The 7,107-nt window shown below is 46.2% G+C and overlaps 1 pseudogene; it reads left to right on the top strand.

The window, feature by feature from the left end:
* The first annotated feature begins 956 nt into the window (after positions 1-956).
* On the top strand, positions 957-4,738 carry LOC126490397 (actin, cytoplasmic 2-like; annotated as a pseudogene).
* The last annotated feature ends 2,369 nt before the right edge of the window (positions 4,739-7,107 follow it).

Genomic DNA, 7,107 nt, shown 5'->3' on the forward strand with positions numbered 1-7,107 from the left:
CATCAAATCATTAGCATTCTGTTGTCTAGGTAGTGAAGGTGCTCTAGGTCACGTACACTGAAGGTGGCCCTTCCCTAGGTGATCTCATAGTTACAGCAGAAGGAGCAGAAGTACATCTGCATATCCTGACCAGCGGTCAGGATGGCACCGAGCTATCTTAATTTCAAAATAACCAAGCCATCACCTCCTGAGTTAGGACATGCAACTGCGCCTGTCAGTCTCCAAACTCTCTGACCATCAGACAAGGTGGAAATAGGCCTGCATTTTGGCCTCCACCCTGATGTCAGTAGAGGAGAGAATATTGGAAGAAATATTTCCGTAAGCCAAAGTATACTGAAGGCTGAGTGTCTCCTTGGCAGGGCCAGTGCACGTGGGTCCTCTTACCAAAGATGACTATACACGCATTTGTATTTTTTCAGAGATGTTGTAATCTGGAGTTACAAGTTTGACAAATTTAAAACAAGCACACACACACAGGTATAAAACAAGTATATGGTGGCCACATTATTTACACATACATATTAACAGATGAGCAAAACTTTTTTTCCCCAGGAAACTGTGCTAGTTGTCCAACTTAAAATTCCTGGAGGGGGCTGGAGAGATGGCTCAGTGGTTAAGAGCATTGCCTGCTCTTCCAAAGGTTCTGAGTTCAATTCCCAGCAACCACATGGTGGCTCACAACCATCTGTAATGAGGTCTGGTGCCCTCTTCTGGCTTGCAGACGTACACACAGGCAGAATATTGTATACATAATAAATGAATAAATATTTTTAAAAAATTCCTGCAGTAGGCTCACACTCCGCCACCGTTTACACTGCATGTCTTTTCACTGCTCTGTCTCCCCAGCCTTCACTGATCGCAAAGGAAGAAATGGCTGGACCCATCACTGACAACGGCTCTGGCTTGTGCAAAGCTGGCTTTGCTAACCGTGACACCTCCAGGGTCCCTGACACCAGGGCTTCATTGTGGGCATGGACCAGAAAGACTCCTATCCTATGTGGGTGATGAGACCCAGAGCCAGAGAGGTACCCTGGCCCTGAAGTACCCCATCGAGCATGGCATCGTCACCAGCTGGGACGACATGGAGAGGGTCTGGCATCACACCTTCTACAGTGAACTGCGTGTGCCCTCTGACCAAGGCCCCACTGAACCCCAGTGATGTGGGAGTGATTTCTTATTAATAAAGAAACTGCCTAGGCCCCTTGATAAGGCCCACCCTTAGGTGGGTGGAGAAAACAGAGGAGAATGCTGGGAGAAGGAGGCTTGGTGGAAGAGTCGCCATGATGCTCCCACTCCAGACAGACGCAGGTTAAGATCCTCTCTGGTAAGCCAGCTCATGGGCTACACAGAATATTAGAAATGGGTTAGAACAATATGTAAGAGCTAGCCAATAAGAAACTGGACCTAGCCGGGCCAGGCAGTGTTTGAAAGAATACAGTTTCCGTGTAATTATTTCTGGGTATAAACTAGCCATGCGGGCGGCCGGGTGCCGGGGACGCAGCCCTGCCGCTCCTATTTCAACAGATGGCGCCCAGACGTGATGGGCTAAATCCACTTAAAAACCTGAGAGGGCTTAAAAAGGAGAGAGAGAGAATTTAAGACAGCTTTTTGCTGTTTCTGGGTTGCGTGCCGCAAAGAAATTGTCCTGACTCGGCAGCAGGAAAAAACTGGCTGTTTTAAAATGCCGGCTTTCTGGGCTGTGCCGCCATTGTGATCTCTGTCTGGCTCCGGCGGGAGACAGAGCTTATGAATGGAGCATTTGGATTAAAGTGCTACGATTTGTTTGATGGCAACTAGACTGCTGTGTGCCTAAAAGGGGGACATTGTGTGCCGCAGCTCAGAGGCACAAGCAGCTCCGCCATGCTAATGGTGCAATGTGCAAGGATCAGAGGCACGAGCGGCTCCGCCATGTTGGACTGGGCGGGGCCAGCATACAGTACCTGTTTTTGACCTAGGAATGTCACAGCTTAGATTCTTAAGCGCTTAGTGATTTAAAGGCGCAAAACAAAGTGCTCCTGGATAGTAAAAAAGTTACAGATTCACAATAAAACAGATTCAGACACTGTTGGATAAATGTACGTAGGCTTGGGAAAGAGAAGAAAAAGAATATAAAGAATAAAGTTAATGTCTTAAAAAGAAAAAGGGTAAAGTCTTTAAAGAGACAGAGTACAGAAGTACAGATAGTTATAGATTAAGAGAAATAAAGAAAAATAAGCCACGTAAAAATGGAAAATTCACAGAGAGTCTGGATTATGTACATTGTGTTTTCTTTAAAATTTTTGACTGTGAAGGAGCTAAGTACAGAGAGACATTTCATTATATGGGCTGCCAAGCTAAACCAAAATGGATTTCATGAGGGTATTATGATTTCAGAATTTGGGTCTAAGGATATGATGCTTTGGAGAGGGTCTTCTTTTGTTTTTGCAGAGGATGAGACCCTGTGGATTGCATCTATTCCGATTTGGTATGATAGACCACGCCCTCCTGAAAGGTTGCTGTGAACACCCTCAAAAAATTGCTTCGCTCAATTGCCAACTGAGATGAAACTAGCACACAGGTTATATCATGAACGACCTAATTAACGACGCCCCTATTCAGCAGGAAGCAGTTTGGAGAGAAAAAACTACGCCCATGTTCCCAAATATTGTTTATAAATGTTCTTTTACATTTAAAGGGGGATATGATATAGATATGAATAATTTGCATTGGTATGGATTTTAAGGTCAATTTTGTTATATGTATATGTATTTTTGATCTTGATTAAGGTATTGTGATTGTGTAGTTCATTTAAAAATGTAATGTATAATTAGGAAATATAGGTTGTTAATGGATAATCATCGCTAATAGTTAAGCTTGTAGTCATGTTAATTAGATTTTCTAGATATATAGAGATATATTTCAGTTAGATAGGCATTCTTCATATCTTTCAAAGACTGCAGAATATGGCATTTAAAATATTTTAATAACTTAGGACTTTTCATGACAAGGAGACACGTCTGCTCCTGGCAGCACCAGCTACTTCAAGAGGAAGATGGGCATCGAAGAGGATCCTTATGGAGTTGGATAGTCATTTGGGCAAGAAACTGCTCTTGCCTGGACTGTTGCATAAACTGGACACAGAGAACCCTCAGAGAGAGGACTGCTGAACTTGCCTAAAGGTGAGATGGTCTTTCGGGGTTCCTGATTCATGAAAGAGTCTGCGAGACATTCTGCAGGACACAGCAGAAAATGACTGAACTGTCTTTGAAATTTCCTGCTTCATGGAAATGTCTCTGGATACCATGGGCCTGTAGGCCGAAGATGGATGCCCCAACGGTACAGAGGAACTTTGGGTGACTGTCCAGGCAGCGAGATGTCTCTGTCATTTCTAGAGTTTTCTTATTTCTTGTTTACTTAGATAATATTATATCCTTCTGGAGTCTTTGATGGAGTTGAAGAATGAATAGTTATAGTTTTCCTTAGTTATGATAAGAGATAAAATAGATATAAATATTGTAACTGTAATTCTTACTTGATAACTGTTTTGTTATATGTAATTTTACTATGCTAAAGTTAAAGCCTTTCTTTTTTGTTTAAACGGAAAAAGGGGAAATGATGTGGGAATGATTTCTTACTAATAAAGAAACTGCCTTGGCCCATTTTATTGGATAGAAAATTAGGTAGGCGGAGTATACAGAAGAGAATTCTGGGAGAAAGAAGGTTAGAGGAGGAGTCGCCATGATGCTCCCACTCCAGACAGATGCAGGTTAAGATCCTCTCTGGTAAGCCAGCTCATGGGCTACACAGAATATTAGAAATGGGTTAGAACAATATGTAAGAGCTAGCCAATAAGAAACTGGACCTAGCCGGGCCAGGCAGTGTTTGAAAGAATACAGTTTCCGTGTAATTATTTCTGGGTATAAGCTAGCCATGCGGGCGGCCGGGTGCCGGGGACGCAGCCCTGCCGCTCCTAATTCAACACCCCAGAGCTAAAAGAGAGAAGATGATGCAGAAAATGTTTGAAACCTTCAATACCCCAGCCATGTACGTGGCCATTCAGGCAGTGCTGTCCCTGTATGCATCTGGGCGCACCACTGGCATCGTCACAGACTCTGGTGATGGGGTCACACATACAGTGCCCATCTATGAGGGCTACGCCCTTCCTCACATCGTCTTGTGTCTGAGTCTGGCTGGCCAGGACCTGACAGACTACCTCATGACGATTCTGACTGAGCAGGGCTACAGCTTCACCACCACGGCTGAGCGGGAAATTGTGTGTGGTGTTAAGGAGAAGCTGTGCTATGTTGCTCTGGATTTTGAGCAAGAAATGACTAGTACTGCATCATATTCTTCCTTGAAGAAGAGCTATGAGCTGCCCGATGGGCAGGTGATCACCATTGGCAATGAGGGATTTCAGTGTCCAGCCTTCCTTCTTGGGCATGGAGTCCTGTGGCATCCATGAGACCACCTTCAACTCCATCACAAAGTGTGATGTGGACATCCGCAAGGGCCTGTATGCCAACACAGTGTTGTCTGGTGGTACCACCATGTATCCAGGCATTGTTGACAGGATGCAGGAGATCACAGCCCTATCACCCAGCACAATGAAGATTAAGACCATTGCTCCCCGTGAGTGCAAGTACTCAGTCTGGATTGGCGGCTCCATTCTGGCCTCACTGTCCACCTCCAGCAGATGTGGATCAGCAAGCAGGAGTATGACGAGTCGGGCCCCTCCATCGTCCACTGCAAACATTTCTAGATGGACTGAGCAGGTGCCAGTCATGAGCTGATTCTGAAGTATCAATTTTTCCAGGCAAATGTACACACATCATGCTAGCCTCATTAAGCTGGAATAAGCCTTTGAAGAGAAATTTGTCCTTGAAGCTTGTATCCAATATCAGCACGGGATAGTAGAACTTGTTGCTGATTTTCAACCTTGTATTCAAGTTAACTGCTCCCTTGGTATATGTTTAATGCTTTGTGCTTCTCTGGATTTAGTCCTTAGTCATATGGCTTGGTCACTTGGTGGCTGGGGAGAGCATGCTGTGGAAGAGAATCCCCAGCCTGGTGGATCTGTGTGAGCACCGTGCAGTGATCTGGGCTGACTTCCAGGATTTCTTGAGGCTGGCAAGGGTTCCTGAACCAGTTACCACTTCTTGCCAGTCTGACAGATGGGAAAGTCCCAGCCTTAGGGCCCAGTTTCTGTTCTGGTGTTTTCCCTCCTGACTGCTGTGGGTTGTTACTTGCCTTGAGTTGGGTATGTTCGCATTGACACCTGCAAATGTATTCATTCTTTCAATTTATGTAAGGTTTTTTTGTACTCAATTTAAGAAATGACAGATTTTGGCTTCCTACTGTTGAGAACATTGGGCCCCAGAAACATGTCACTGTGTAAAGAAAAACAAAAGTGCTGCAGGGAAAAAAAAAAGACCGGTGCTGTGAGACACTGGCCACTGAGGGGAGGACGGGAACGCCAGTACCGTGGGCATATGGGGCGTTTGTTTACTTGTCCCTTTGTTGGCAAAATCTTTAGGCGTTAAGAACGTATGGTGTCAGATAGCCCCAACTAAAAAGATTTTATAAAAGGCAGCCCAAGGGCATTTGGGGATCAGGTCTTGAATTGTAGGTGTCCATATCTCAAGTCCACGCCAGGACGTGAAGCCCAGTGCAATACACCCAGTGTGGGGAGGCTTTGGGTCAAAAATAACAGAGGGGTGTGGGGAAGTCCCTTGAGCAGAGCATCATCTGAAAAAGGGGTCCCACGAGACAAGGCAGGTTGTTGTCCTGTTAACAAGTCGGGAGCCTGGCATGGCCACATCTCTGGCAGGACACTCCGAACATTGCAGGAGGCCCTGGGTCTCTGAGGCAGCGACTTGGAAAGAACACCCAGTAGAAGCCAATCTTAGCCTGGTGGAGAGCGGGTGCTGGGGAGAAGGGTGTTTCCCACCACGTGGCCCTGGCCCGGTGAGGAAAACAGCTCCTCCATGGACCTCCAGATGAAAAGCTTCTCTGCTGACACAATAAACAGAATCAGACCCAATCAAACCAAATTAGAAAAAGCCCAGAGACGAGGTGGAAAGGAAGACCCGAAAACTACGTGTTTGTTCTCTAGGGGGGCAGTTTAAATACCCTGTGGGAGTGGTCCCGAGCATCTCTGGGGAGGGGTCATCGTCTGGCAGGCCTTCTGGGGGGCGGAGTCCAGATTGAGGCAACTTCCAGGAGAGGGGGCTTGGGGTGGAACTTCTACTTGAATAAATAAGATCCCGGAGAGCTGGATTCCGAGGTTCTTCAACTGTGCGCCAAGGTGCAGAGGCAGGAGGGTGATGAGCTGAGAGAGCAGGCAGCAATCAAGTAGAAAATTGAAAATGGGTCAGATCAGACTGGTTTGTGGATGTTGGCCCCAAACCTTCTCATAAAAGCAATAGAGGACCTGGGGAGGTAGGCAGGTCAGTCAATAAAGTCTTCCTTCCTTCCTTCCTTCCTTCCTTCCTTCCTTCCTTCCTTCCTTCCTTCCTTCTTTCTTTCTTTCTTTCTTTCTTTCTTTCTTTTTTCGAGACAGGGTTTCTCTGTGTAACAGCTCTGTAGACCAGGTTGGCCTCGAACTCCCAGAGATCTGTCTGCCTCTTCCTCCTGAGTGCTGAGATTAAAGGTGTGTACCACCACCGCCCGGCATCAGTAAAGTGTTTCTTGAAAGTGCAAGGAACCCTAGAACTCATTTAAAAATCCCGAGTGCAGAGCCGGAGAGATGGTTCAGAGTGCCTGCCACTGTTACAGAGGATCTCAGTTTGGTTCCAAGCACTCACTCCAGGTGGCTCATGAATGCCTGTGACTCCAGCTCCAGGGCACTCTCACGCCCTCCTTTGGCCTCTGCTGGCATTGCGCACATATTCCCCACTCCACATCCACATAGTTAAAGTAGTTCTTAAAGAACGTTGAGCGTGGAGGTGCACACATGTAATTAGCCTGTCTGAATGGGTAATTCTAAAGACACATGGGTGCTCCCTGCTGGGTACCAAAGTACTGAGGTACTCAGAAAACTCAGAATCACCCTAGGAATCCCCAGGGGTGGAGCTTACCTTCTGGAGCTTCCTGGCATCCAGTTTTGAAGTGCTGGGCAGAAAACTCCAT

This window comes from Alexandromys fortis, unplaced genomic scaffold (genome assembly GCF_014885135.2).
Source record: "Alexandromys fortis isolate MF-2015 unplaced genomic scaffold, M_Fortis_MF-2015_v1.1 scaffold_243, whole genome shotgun sequence".
NCBI classification, from domain to species: Eukaryota; Metazoa; Chordata; class Mammalia; order Rodentia; family Cricetidae; genus Alexandromys; species Alexandromys fortis.